At 46.3% G+C, this 14568-nt stretch overlaps 1 protein-coding gene across 2 annotated transcripts in view; it reads left to right on the top strand.

Moving 5' to 3' along the window:
* The first annotated feature begins 6519 nt into the window (after positions 1 to 6519).
* The window catches only part of LOC126536319 (uncharacterized), a 118163-nt gene continuing 110114 nt past the window's right edge, over positions 6520 to 14568 (top strand). Inside the window, exons 1-2 of one of the 2 annotated variants that reach the window (XM_050183238.3) lie at positions 6520 to 6594; positions 13506 to 13599. The gene's annotated coding sequence lies outside the window, so the exon portion shown is untranslated. Of the gene's footprint in view, positions 6595 to 13274; positions 13600 to 14568 lie in introns of those variants that run through there. The other variant, XM_072287869.1, reaches the window with a different exon arrangement.

A 14568-nucleotide genomic window follows, 5' to 3' on the forward strand; every position in this document is an offset into this window, starting at 1 on the left:
AAGTCTATAAGTGCGGTCAACCGAATAATCCAAGCATACAGAGATGAAGATGGCCGACTTAAAGATGCAGCACGATCGGGATGACACCGATGCACGTCGGAAGAGTTCGACCTTCTCATTGTTGCTGCAGCCGTTGCCCATCCTTTTCAGAGCGCCCGCCAGATCAAGACAGCCCTCAACCTGCAAGCCAGTGAGGAAACAATTGGAAGGCGCATACGAGAGGCTGGTCTTCGTGGATTTGTCGCGGCACAAAAGCCACACCTTACGGAGCGCCAAAAACGCCGGCGCCTTGAGTTTGGCTGGGCATATGAGCGCTGGACGACTGTAGAATGGAAGGAAGTCATATTCTCGGATGAATCGACATTTTCATCCAGATGGGATCAAGAGCGCCGCGTATGGAGACCATACAACTGCAGGTATTTTCCTTTTCTTTCTGATCTTTTAAGCACAAATTCCTGGACCCATAAAAGGCATTTCATCTGAAAAGACCATTATCTGTTGCCTTCTTTTTGCGTAGATACGAGCTTGGGTATGTTTCCGAGATCTACAGCAGCGGCCGGTCTGCTCTCAACATTTGGTGAGCAATAAGCAAAGAGGGCCTCGGTCCGCTAATCCGACTGTCCCCATCGTTCACAGCCGAAGCTTACTGCGAAATTCTGGACTACCACCTATTGCCATATACGCTCTGAACGGGCCATTTAAAGATGGCTGCTACTTGTTCCAACAAGACCTGAGCCCGGTGCGCACCGCCAGAGCTGTGGAAGAACTTCTTCAAGAACGTGGTGTTCGCGTTCTTAACTGGCCTCCGAAAGGTGCAAACTTCGATGTTATGGAGGACGCGTGGGGCACGATGAAGGAACGTTTATGCAAGCTGAATCTGGAAGGGGCCAGTGCCGACGAGCTCTGGCTCGCCATAACGCGCAAATGGAAGCACCTTGGACAGAGGAGGGACTTCGTAGATGCGCTCTACGAGTCAATTCCACGCCGCCTACAAGCTGCGCTTCGCGAGGACGGCGCATTCGCGACGTATTGATAGCGGAACATGCCACCGGCTTTAGACGAGACAGAGTTACGTTTGTGTTCTGTAGAAAAAAATAAACCCAGTGTTCTTCCTGTTATTTAAATTTACTATGTTCCCCTTATAGTGCTTTTTTTTTGTATTCAGTTCACATAGCCTACCCTTGATAGTCATTGTATATGCCCTCTGAACAAAAGAAAATGAGTATGAAAATGAGTATCTAGGCCAACAAACGCCGACACGCGATCAATACGTAAGGATACTCGCTACCAATGGTCGATTTTCCGTGATTGATTGGCGCACAATATATGCGAACCACGTAACGGGGTGCGCCAATAAATGACTGGAGTCATGAAGAGTTCATTAGAGTGCCCTTTGCATGACGTGACTTCCTGTGCGTGAAATTGGCCTTGATGAACGTGCAGCGTTATTTCATTTTGTAAACTCTTTTATTGCCACTATCGCAGACACACCCATTAAAAGGGGTCACGTAATAGTGGAAATTGTCCTCGTATTACGAAGCTAGTAGTAACACGGATCGGGAGATAATTTAATAAGAACTAATACTTCGCAAGACAGGCCAGCACGGTCGAAAAATAAGGCAGCGATGCCGTTGTAGGCAAGCCGCCTCACTATAGCACGTAACGACGTAAGGCATTGCTATCTCCCCGACGGGATCCAGACCATGACGAGAATACGCTGCAAGGAATCCACAAGCCTTTATTTATAGATTACGGTGCATGCTGTGCTACAGACATTCATTCGCCCAGCCCCCATTGCACAATGCTAAAGGGCACCTAGCGCTACCTTCTTGGAGCAAGGCAACGCCAATCTAGATGCACTAGGGAGCGAAACTTGCTCGCTAGGGAGAACGCGCATGCGCAGATCTTGCCCGTATTTATCCGCCGGCGCGCTCCGCCGACGAGCAGCTGTGTGTCCGGCGTTCCGAATTATTCTGGGAGCACCTGTACGTAATCGCTGTGTGCGATGAATCAGTTAAATGTTACCACCTTCCTTGTCGCTTATGTCTCCTTGTTCTCCTATATGATAAATACATCCTTCAGCAGCATAAATGTCCTTCGCTATCTTGTTAGGCTTCGTATCTATTTGCTCGCAATTTGTCATAAACTTCAGGGCGCGCACCAACGTTGTCCTTTAGGAATGTAATGTTTAAATCACTCTCTGCAGTTAGTACTTCTTTATGAACACCTTTGGAATAAACTCGTTCAGGCAACCATGACAACAAATACAACTTTACTATATATAGTGACGAAATTTTTTTATTTGCATTAGGGATCTCATTTGCGAAGTCTCTAAACGCCATCGCTGAACATCATTTTATGCATTTGTATTGCATCCGTTTATATTGCACGTCTTTCGTTATTTTATATTTGGTTTTCAGTCCCCACGAACCACCAAATATTTTAAACACCAATGGTTGATGAGAAGTCTAGCTATCACATGCCACAGCAACATTTAAACGAACTTAAAAAGACAAGTAAATTCCCAAAGAAATCAATGTGCTCTCGTTAGTGTCTAAAGGTTTGGTTTGTCTATCGAAGATTCACGAGAACACACCGTTCCGACATCGCCTAGTTTTGCCTACACCTGCGGAACAGGAAGTGTAAAAATGAAGTTACAGGTGCCCAGCGTGTTTAGCTGGAGTCCCCAAGTAACACCGACGGACGTCCATCAATAACAGCACGGCAGGAATGAAAATAGGTTGAGGGGACAAGGCTTTCTTCGGGCCTTTGCCAGCAAACCATGATTCTACGGTGGAGGAAAGCCTTTTCAAGCGATCACCAATCGCCGTGCATTGCGCTTGTCGACACCACCTGACAGCTGTAAATTTTCTTGGTTCATCGCACCACGCGTTTCTATCCTGTCCTGGACCTCGTTCCCTTGCCGGTAGTGCCAAATTGTGTTACTCTGATGCATGACTAGCTAGCTGTTCTGCGTGTCACATGACGTGCCGTGCATCACGTCTTTATCCTACGCTCAACAGGAATATCAGCTGAGTTCGTTTTCTTTCATGTTCACACTTCTTTCTTCGTCTCCCTCGACCTTGCGTACCACTTCCCGTTCTATCGCTTACTGCGCCATCCTTAGTTTTTTCAAAGTTTCTTTGTTGTCCTCCAAGTTTTGATGCAGTGCGTTAGCACTGATATAAATTATAAATTCTTAAGTTTCAGCTTACTGTAGGCTAATTATAGCACATAATATACACAGGCAAGGGTCCCAAAATACAGGACGGCAACGGCCTTGAAATGCGAGTTTTACACTTCTATCTTTAAGTATAACAGTGTAATGGTTCCAAGACTTACATTTGGAAATCGGATTGTTTGCTTGAGGTCAGGGGTACAATCACGACTCGATGGTAACCAAATATCAGTAGGACGCCTCGCATTGGGCGCTCACGGGAAGACTACAAATGAAGCTGTGCAGGGCCATATGGGCTGGAAAAGTTTTGAGGAGAGGGAAGCTCACAGTAAAATTGATTTTGAAGAATGACTTAGGAATGTGAAAGAAAGTAAAGGTGTTGCGATAGTGTTTGGGTATTTGTACACTAAAAACATTGACGCACAGTAGACGAAGAGAACAAGGAAACTTACCAGCAAGTATGCGGCCGGTATAGTAAGCAATATGACAACAAAGAACGTCAAACGCAAAGCCATAGAGGCTGAGGCAATCTCGTAGGTGGCGGCAGTGGAAAAGAAACCTGCTATGAGTAACCACCTAAGAAGAAAAAAACGAAATGAGGAAAGAAACAACCTATGATAACCCAAATTGAAGTCTTTTAATTTTCGAAGCGAGATCGGGATGCCTTAAAGCGCGTAGTTATAGAGTGATATACACCAATGAAGAAGAAGCGCGTGCTTGCTGCGGTAAAGCTAGGCAAAAGATGCAACGGTTCGACTGGCCCCCTTCAAGCCCTTGAATTCAGGGCTAACAGGCAGAAAGTAAACATGTCCGCAATAGAGATAAGTAAAAGGCGATTGGATATTTGTTGGTAGAAAGTATGGAGACCACAAACAACGGAGTTGTATAAAAACAAGGTTCCCAATAACGGTTCAAAAATGTTGATGCTAGGAATTTTCGGTCTGCTAAAAAAATGAGATATGTAAGACATTAGGCAAAATGAAAAACAAGAACTTGATGGTGCAACCCACCACCCCGTATGAAAAGGGACGCTCATATAGCATCCATCCATCCCTTAGCTACCACTGCAATTTCCGGCGCTGCAATAGTTCTCGCGTCGAAAGTAGAATCATGTGACAAGACTTCGCCACGGCGGAAGTGCGCGCGGTGATATTATCTTCCGATTAGGATGTTCTTTTTCTTATTTGGTGATACGTAAACGTCGCCTTTTGTTAAATGTCTCGTTTACAACAGAAAAGGTTGCTCAGCGCCTTCTAAACACTTTTTATACGTCATCGCGGAATATATCCAGCTATGGTCGAGATTTGTGCCTCTTCCGGTAGGGTTGTTCGCTTAGAATGCAGAGACAAGACCTGATATATGCAAATGTATTCTGGTGAGAGGTTTTTTGCACAACCTTGAGTGGTTGGAGATCACTCCTTGGAATTTCGTTATCAGCAAGCTATATTGTGGTGAAAGGTTGTCAATGTTCAAGAGGTGGGCCGAGTTACAGTTGATTATAACGCTTGCCGTAGTAAAAACAAGAATAAGTATATGACTCGTTTTTATCTTTTTCATCAGCGGCGCAAATAAAGACAAGCTTGACTACTAGATGATACAAACACAAAATGAAATCACGTATATTTTACAGTACAAAACAAAAATACGACCACTCCGCACCTCACTTCGTAGTTTTGCGCTTCTTTTTGTGTTCTTTTCGAGCATGTTTGCGCCAAAGCAGAAAATTACAGCAAAGCTATCAGCTGTGTTAACGTACACTGAGGCGTATGCGAACGAGACACAACAACGCGGAATGACAGGCATCTTATGCAGGCTAATAAATGTTTGCGCTTGTCCCTAAGGCTCTGCATGGCACGGGCAATAAAAGATTATCGGCCAAAAATATTGTTGGGAAGTTAAGTGAGGAAGGTACTTGCAGCACCAAGTTACGCAGATAATGAAGCTACCTTTCCAGAAGGTATAGACAGCCAAACATAAGGATTTAACTGATACAAACGATGTGATGCGGATCTGTGTGCAAGTTTTTCGCAAGAAAGTAAAAAAAAAAACAATAGGAAAACATACCAATAAATTCAGAATATCTACGACATAATCCCCTCACATGTACAAAACAAGGCCGTTGATTCACGAAATATGAATCAACGGCTGCGCCAATGGCATGATTGGCTGATTAGTCTAGCCGCCTATATTTCGCTTCTCGTATTTGACAGTTTCACTCTTGCCAACGTAACTCGTTATTTTGTGCATGTATATGCGTGCTTTAAAACTTGCCACCGGGATTTGACGACCATTGAGCTTATGTAGAAGCCACCGTGCTTTCTGTTTCTGCAATAGTACGTCTGCAAGAGTATATGTCTGCAATAGTATTTGACCCACATCGGCATGGTGAAGCATCGCGTGTTCTCATACAGCGTATAAAACCTTCAAATCAAAACAAAGAACAAGTGCTGTTGCGCACATGTACAACAATCAACCGAAATTCCGCGGCAGTATACAACAAAAAAGAAAATTGTTCAGAGACCCTTAAGACTTGCTTACGTGTGCGAATGCGAAAGCGTCATAGTCCCTACGGTGAAATTTTTTTCCGCGCGTTCCTTGTCCACGCTAGCTCTCGCCTGCGTTCTAACTTCGCCTCGGTAAGGCAAGAGGCGATGCTAACAAACGCGCCAAGCGTCTCAACGCGCTCGCTTGCCCGCGAGGAGTTCGTAACTCGAAAGACCGCTCGGCGGCGTTGAATTGGACATTAATGCTTTGGCATTCACAACTCATAAGAAGTGCTTAGGTGTCCTCGGACTTTTCTCTCTTCGTGTTTAATTGCGAGACAGTGAGACTGTGTAGAAGAGTTCAACAACACCTTTTGCGTACCGGGAACATGTGGCGACGTGGTCGTTACCGAATGCCATCCTGGAAACAGCCGGCAACGCAGTCTGCCTAGGAACCCAGAAGCGGCCGTCTCCCCATGGGTATCGGTGAGAACGCGCAACCGGACGCCGGCGTTGAAATATTACACGAGCAGCTGCCAACGTAGCCTGCGTCGCTGTTACATCGCTGTGGACTGCAAAGTTTCAAGGAGGTCATTGCGAAGAAGCCGAGCCTATAGCATCTACGCCGGGACACTTCTACCTCCAGGGGCGGTATATTCTAGCGATCCATTTTGTTTTCCAACCTTTCCGCCCGTCGTCGTTGGCCCGGACACTGCATCGTTTGTTAGAAAATAAACCCCTGGTCGGCAAGGCGGCTGGGTCTTACCCGAGGGCCCGTGCGCAGTCCAGCATCTCCATGGACGAGATTCAGAGTACTCGCAGCTTACTCCACCACAATGGCTCTGATATACACCGTGCAGCGAGTCACAAGGAGAGCTTGGGGATGGCGAGCGGAGGACGCACAGCGGAGGAGACGCTGCACAGCGTGCCGAGGTAAGCCCCGTGCGGTCCTTTTGATATACTGACTTCAACATGGCGGCTGATTTTAGGAAACCGCTTCGAATAGCAACGTTAAATGTACTGTGTACAGGATCCGTCAATTATAGACGGCGTCAATGACAAGTAAGCCATACCTGACCCGCTTAACGAAACAAAAGTAAAAGTAAAATTTAAAAGTAAAACAAAAGTAAAATTTGGAGTTTTCTTGAAATTGCACTTGGGCGAGTTGAGATTTACACTTATGCGTAGCATGTCGGTGTGCTCTGTATCTGCATCGTCGCGCTATCTATGTTCATTACCCTTATAGAGTTAATCCAATACACCACTATATTATCGCAATTCCATGCAGTTTTCCGTTGTTTATTAACGGCACCCGCCGTGGTTGCTCATGCATGGCTATGGTGTTGGGCTGCTGAGCAGGAGGTCGCGGGATCGAATCCCGGCCACGGCGGCCGCATTTCGAAGGGGGCGGAAGGCGAAAACACCCGTGTACTTAGATTTAGGTGCACGTTAAAGAACCCCAGATGGTCGAAATTTCCCGAGTCCTCCACTACGGCGTGCCTCATAATCAGAAGGTGGTTTTGGCTCGTAAAACCCCATAATTTAAAATATTAGCTGTTGTGTATGTCCAGAAAACGTAATGCCCGTTCTTTTTATTAAGATAGCAGTTATACGTATGCTCGCGTCGCATTCGTGACGTAGGCGCCGCCGCCGCCGCCGTCGTTGTGCGTTCTCGCTCGACTGCGCATGCGCGGCACGTTAAGGTTCCGAGGGACGCGCGGTGCGTTTGGCCACAAAATAAATCGAAGGGGACGCCACCGTCAACGCTGCGTTAAATAACCTCGGTAGCGGATCCAGGGCCACGTTCTACCTTCGACTGCTGTCATGAAAGGGCCGTCCGTACGCACAGTATAAGCGCGCGCCCCCCTAGCGTTCCGGCTGAGGTGCTGCGTCACACGGCTGACCGGAACGGGCAGTAAACGCCAAGCTAACCAGAATTTAACTGGGCACTGATTGACACAACGATATGTTGTCGATGTCATCTCGTGCATCATTAAGGTGCGATGCCTGCCACACTACTGTCGGTGCTCTTCCTTGGAGGCCAGCGTTGAGAGACGCCTGGTGGCTGTCACAGCGTCGTTCCCCGCAGGAGTTTCCTGGCGTACTGCGTCGCGCCAACACGTTGCCCCCTTATTTACTGAGAACAAAGTTCGAATAGTTCAAGAGCAACACTAAACCTTCTTATCGCTGTCAATGCTACGCCCTTCGGGGGACACTGTCAACTTTTTTTCTTCTTCGCCACTCGACGCTTCCAAAGGTGTAGCGCAGAGCCTTAGTATATTTCCCTCATCGCTTCTCATGCTCCTCTACTTCTCTTTTTCCCTTTCTATTTACGCCTGTGTGGAGTAAACCTTCTCTCTCTCTCTCTCTCTAGATTTTTGATGATCTGCACAATACTGAGCAATAAAACCAGAAATGGACGAATAATATGGTACAACGCCTTTCAGATAGAAAGAGAACAACGCTTAATGAAAAGAAAAGCTGGGAGGTTGACAGGAGGAGCATGTCTCGAGGGTAAAGGAGAAAAGGGAAAGACAGGTAAGCAGAAAGATGAGGAGTGATGATGGAAAATATATGTGCCGATACATCTGCTGCCCGGTCAGTCCAACTTTATTGGTGTCCCTGACAAATGCACGAGAAAGCACAGGCTATATACTATCCGCACACAGTGTCGATACGTACAGTTGTACAATAGTTGTATACATAACTATCTAGAACAGTGTGTACACATGAACTAGCAACATGCATTACAGCTACATATCGCGCAGCTCACAGCCAATCAGCGGTAGACATCACATCATTTCACATCACATCACATCATTCACATCACATCGATTCACAGGCTGTGAATTGATGATGTGATGTCTACCATGTGATTTTTGTGATTCCAATTCAGACTGGCATCACAAAAAAAAAAATCCAACAGCTTTTGCTGCTCGTAGTCAATTCTCGGCATCTTTCCAGGCTCCTGGGAGAGTTTCCTCAGAAAGAGGAGGAGAGACAGCCGCTAGGGATGTGTTCCGCTCAGTCGCATACCGAGCACCAGTTTTGACATTTTGGGGATTTTGTCGTTAGATTGAGCGACTTCTTTCTCTGTTTAGGAACAAACCTTTGTATTTAGCGACAAGCGACTTTTTTTTAACGAATGACTTGACAAGTTTGACAACATTTTAGTGACTTCGAAGTTACGAAAGTTGCTTCACTAATGGCTTTCTAGAGAGCACTTCATTATTCAAGAGCTGACCGAGTAGGGGGGGGGGGGGCGAAAGTGCCTAATGGATGCTGAAGCTGAATGCTGAAGCAACTATGTTCTGCACTCAAATGGAGAGACAGAGAGAGGTGGAGGAAGGCAAAAAGTTTAATGATATCTGGAGAGGTTAACCTGACGACTGACCTAGCATACTAATCCGAGTGAGAAGGTGGGGGATGCAAGATGGCACCCAGAGATGTCATACGCTGTGGTTAATTTGGACGAAAGAACCAAACTTCACAATGTGCTTGCAAAACGCGTTAGTTTTCTTTTATTCTCTTTATTTCTTTTCTCTTTACAAAACTAGTTCGAAACGGGTTCTAACACTGCTGTTGCTGCAGTTTATCTGAATACGTTCGATTGGTGGCAGTTTGCAGGCTCAGCAGTAGATAAAATTACCATTCGTAATAAATTTTACAGTGAGATATAGAATTTAGTATAGAATCCAGCAGGTGAATCATACTGTGTATTAACTGTAAAAAGTAGTACATTTTGTAACGGCTGGACTTCGAAGCACACACGAATCACATATGCATTAATTTCGCTTCTCACAGCCATTGCGCGGAGCTTTCAAGGGGAACAAGAGGAGGCAGCGCAGTATTTGACTGGTATGAATGTCACACAGTTGTTGTTCGTCGTGGTAAGAACGTGAATAAGCGTGGGCCACTAAGTTTAGTTCTCCCGGATAGGAGCTCTACAAGAGCACCAGCAAGTGTAAACCGAACCTGGCGTGTCTTTGTGCTACGAAAATCAGGTTAGTAGTGTCCTTTTGAACGGTGATGTTATTTGTCATCTTACAATCTGAAGCTAAAGAGAAACATTTCGCCCGTTATAATCCGTTGTTTTGCAAGCATATAAAAAAAAAGGGTCATCTGCACCCTGCTGGCAAATTTACTGTTTATTCCTCACCTTCGCAGACACTGGACAAACGTAAAACGTTTCGGTAGATGTGCTGCGCCACGTTAGCGTGCTGCATACTGCTCCAAACCGCCTACATTATTTTAAGTCTCGCGGCGGCTCTAGTGACACTATCATTACCATTGCAGCAAATTTAGTGAAAATTTGCTCTCTCTCTGTTTAGCGACACGCTCGAAAGAAGTGTTGATAACACTGGTGGGCAAACACAGAGCACATGGTCAGTAGTCTCAAGGCTGAAATAGACGTAATAGTCAGGATTACAGATCTCCATGTCCAATTTATTTTCATGAATTTTCGTTTATATTCCACACCTAGACTCAGATTCAGTTGACGTAGAAACTTCTCCTCGTCTCGTGGAATCCTAAGCGGGAGCTGAAATTATTAACTAGGGAGGAGGAATCCTAACGAAGAGCCCGCTGGTTCTTTCTATGGGTAGAGAAGTAGCACGACCTGTCGCTCGGTTGTTTACATGGGTTTTCATATCGAAATAGAGCACTGTAGGGATTTGCGAAGGTCTCTGGACGCCCCTTGTCCCTGCCACAGCTTTGGTGAAATAGAGTATCCGCCGCTGCTTTAGGGGGCAGACAAGAGCTTCCACCGGGTAGAATAGCAACACGCGTGCTTCCGACCCGGTGCTCGGTAACTATGGGAGTTCCAAACGCTTGGAAAGACACCCACCTATAGGGAAGTCGGAGACATGTTACTGCCAGATTCGTGCGTGCGTGCGTGCGTGCGTGCGTGCGTGCGTGCGTGCGTGCGTGCGTGCGTGTGTGTGCTCGCGTGAATGCGTGTGTGTGTGTGTGTGCTCGCGTACATGCGTGTGTGTGCGTGCGTGCGCGCGCGCGGTAATTTGGCGCAGGCTCCTTTCCCACGCGTATCACCCCTGGAGAAAGCCGAACGCCAAGCCATTGGTTGCCTGGCGGCGGTGGGAATCGAATCCTCAACCTCCTGTAGCCGAGGCGGGCGCTCTACAACTAGGCGATGAATACGGTGACCTGATGACGGGATCTAACCTCAGTCGCTGAGCCCAGCAACCCGCGTGCGCCCAAACTCAACCCGTTCTATTCTGGAAGCGCACAGACGAACTTGGCAGGCACGCTCGCCACTTCTGTAGTCCTCAGTATAGCCCGTGCGCATGATCTGGGGCCCTATCACCAATGAACGACAAACTTTCCACGACGAGTCGCCGTCCACGGCTGCGCTTGCGTTGGCTGTTAGGCCTATAACTAGTGCTGCTCCGCCCGAGCGTCTGCCACCAATGTCAGGGTTTAGTGCCGCGTAGACGGAAATCGATTCACAGCGGCCATACGGCTCTCGGAAGACGTTACGGTTGCTGCGAATAATATGTTTGATTATTATATTTGAATAATCGAGCTGGTGAAGAACTCAGTATAGGCAACTTTAAACAATTTATCCTTTTAGCTATGCGAGGCGACTTGCTACCCAAAACCGAAACTGCCAATTATACATGTTTAAAATTTACTACATTGACGAGCATAACACGCACCAACAATCGAAATAATTGACTAATGTCGAGGTGCGGATTAATTTTTCTGAACCAGTAAAATTAAATGAAATGAGATGTGCGAATTCTCACTTAAGGTGTGGCTTCACGGCAGCAAATATGTAGTTTGGAGGTGCGGTTTCACGGCAGTGCGACTCTTTCTGCCGTGAAACCGTCTTTAGGGCAGAGTTCTCCGGAAATCCAGGTGCCCAGTGGGCGCTGGTCCATCGGTCACGGTACATATAGCAACAGTTAGGAGACCCTGCGGTTACAACAATATGCGCATATTCTGCCGTGGTATTGTTCGGCATTGTGGTTGACTTCGAGACTGCCACTTCATGGGTCTGTTGTGTGCCCGTAAGAATTCGCGATTTGCGGATGGCACGAGGATGTGCAGCAGGTTACACAAGAAAACTATCACCGACTCCGACAACCTTCGATGGTTTCTGTCACAATTTAACGCGACAGCGTTAAGGGCCCCGTGTTACAGAAAATCTGGTGTTCTGGGAGAAAATCCGCAGAAAAAAATAGCATCCCGAACCACAACCACGCAGGCTCCGCGTAGCGCGAAGGCGTTACTGAATTAATTGAATTTCTCGAAGTAATATGAGTCGGAAAATTCGTGAAGTCAGACTTACACGCAACTTGGAGACATGATAGCGTATGATTGCCATTTGAATATATGAGAAAATAATTTGAATATACGAGAAAACATAATTTATGCGGCAACTCAAACACAAACCCCTTTTTTCTTGTTTACGGGAGGCATGAATCATTGACGAGCCACTGCTTGTAACCTCGGCTTTACGGGTGCGTGAGTCTTTGCTGTGCCCTGCACTGCGCCTGGATCGGCCGGCTATTGTTTTCTATCGGACCGCGTGTCGCAGTACATCCGGTGTTGGTGTCAGCGCCAACGGGACCCGATAACGCTATCGCGTTCCACTCTTAAAGGCGAACCTTAAGCGTCGTCCAAGTTGTTCTCACTATTGCTTGTGGCAAATCCACAAAGGAAAAAAAGTTATATACGTAAGAGAAGCTTGTGTTCAGCAACAAGTTCCTGAAGGATTTGGAGTTTTCGATTTGGTCGCGCTTGAGAAGTTCGAACCTCGAATCAGGCCAAAATGTGGCAGGCGTCAAATAAAGTGTTTTGTATATGTTGTACTGTTTAGATTCGTGGAAGGAAAAATTGTCGTCCGCCCGAAAATAACATAAAGCTTCCCTTCTGAGGAAACTGTGTAGGTTTCCTATGCAGCTTCGTCTCCAGTCGGGTGGATCTCTTCTTTTTTGCGACGAAACTTCTTTCACCTTGCAGATTTCCACAGCACTTGTTTGACTGTTTGCCATATTCAGAGTCCCTGTGTTACGCGTTGTAAATTTGGCCTCGCTTTGCCACGTGCTAGCCCTCCTGGTTAACGCATATGGTGGAGCGACCAACCGGGAACAGCATTTGTCCTGGGTGCGATGCTTAGACCAAGACAAATTAGACCAAGACAACTGCTAAGCTTTCTTTCAGAGGAATTCGTACGGGTTTCATTTTCTAGCTTTCACGCTACTATCGGTTTGATCACAAGTTTCTCGTCGATGGAACTTTATTTCCGTAACGCACTAGTTACAGCTTCCGGATGGCAAATGCAAGGTCATGGCCTCGAATCCCACTCGAAGGCCAATTTTTTAACGCGAAGCTGTACATGGCTAGGGTTCCATGCATTTTTGTTCTCCGTGAACAAAAACTATCATCATCAATGGCTCATACCCCCGTAAGCATTCATGCTACCGTAAGCAAGCAAAAAATGCAATGGTTCATAGCCCCGTAAGCCAGAGGCTACAAACACTCAGCAAAGTGAAGCGAACAGTTCTTTCCAATCACGCATACCATACAGAACAGCATGTCGAAGACTCATCATCAATACCTCATACCCCCGTGAGCAATGGCTCATACCCTGCAGGCAAGCAAAAAATGGAGTGACTCGTAGTCCCGTAAGGTTCATGGCTACTCACTTTGCGTGACTTAGCTACGATTGCCGGTGATTTCAATGTGGATGTGTCGGTACCGAAAAGGGGGCGGTTTACGCGTTCCGTGTTGCAAACACTATCCTTTGCGATGCCTCACGGATCCGGCTCGACCGACCACCCAGCTTCGGTAGACGTAAATACCTTTTTTTTTTTTTTCAGGAGCAGAGGAAAGAAACCACCGAAGAGCAACGTACGAACAAAGCGGAAATATCTATCATGGGCACATTTATGTCAAGAGGTCTGCACACAAGTCGTAAGTGTACGCTGCATAATCTCTAGATTGGCGACAAGTCTAAGCACGTACGGAAAAGATAAGTTGAACACACGACTGCATCTTTTTTCTTTTAAAAAAAAGTACCTTCGCAATATATGCTTCCGCAGGAAACGGCACGGTAACTCACGCTAAGCAAATCGGTGAACGGGTTCCAAGATGCATAATTATTACAGTGCGAAACACGAGGATAGTGTTTCGTGAATATGTCGTCTTTACCTTCGTATTTTGCGCTGTAACAATTACGACTCAATGCCAACTAGCCTAATTCACCGTTCTCCTGGGTTCCAAGACTCATTCAACATGCATGCGCAATGCAACACTGCCGAAATGTACTACAAATGAAAGAGTATACAAAAGTACCATTTTTATCAGCGTGATCTATAGTATCGACAACATCGACATTTTTTTCGTCCTAACGAGAATTTACACGAACAGCTTCTTGACAGAACGAAAAGAACATCACCCTTCAGGAAAACTCCCAAAGGCCGACATGCGAGCTCACGAATACGCGATACCGTCGCACAAGCAAAAAACGAAAATGCGTAAGCGAAGCTGGACAAACAGTCTTGAAAGACGCACACACCAACGTGTGCAAAAACTCTCTTGTAGGGATTCAGTTATCGCGTTCCGATTACTAAGTCAATGCTCGCGCGCGCAAATGCATGGCAAAAGGAAGCTCAAAGATTCTGCGACCGTAACCTTGATACATAAGTATAGTGTAGTGTTCTATAATCGGTATATTAAGTGCACTGTAATACAAGGTGCGCGAACTGACCAAGTTCACAATAAACACAAGTTGCAGTTCACTCGCTGGAAAAAAGCAAAAAAAAAAAGCGGAGGACATTTCGAAAGAAAAAGTTGTATGCCTTCTGTAAACCGAAAGTTCAAATAACTAAGCCATTCATATAGCCACAGTCGATCTTCTCGCCACAGTGGCAAAAATACCCT

Source organism: Dermacentor andersoni, chromosome 4 (assembly GCF_023375885.2).
Source record: "Dermacentor andersoni chromosome 4, qqDerAnde1_hic_scaffold, whole genome shotgun sequence".
Taxonomy (NCBI): domain Eukaryota; kingdom Metazoa; phylum Arthropoda; class Arachnida; order Ixodida; family Ixodidae; genus Dermacentor; species Dermacentor andersoni.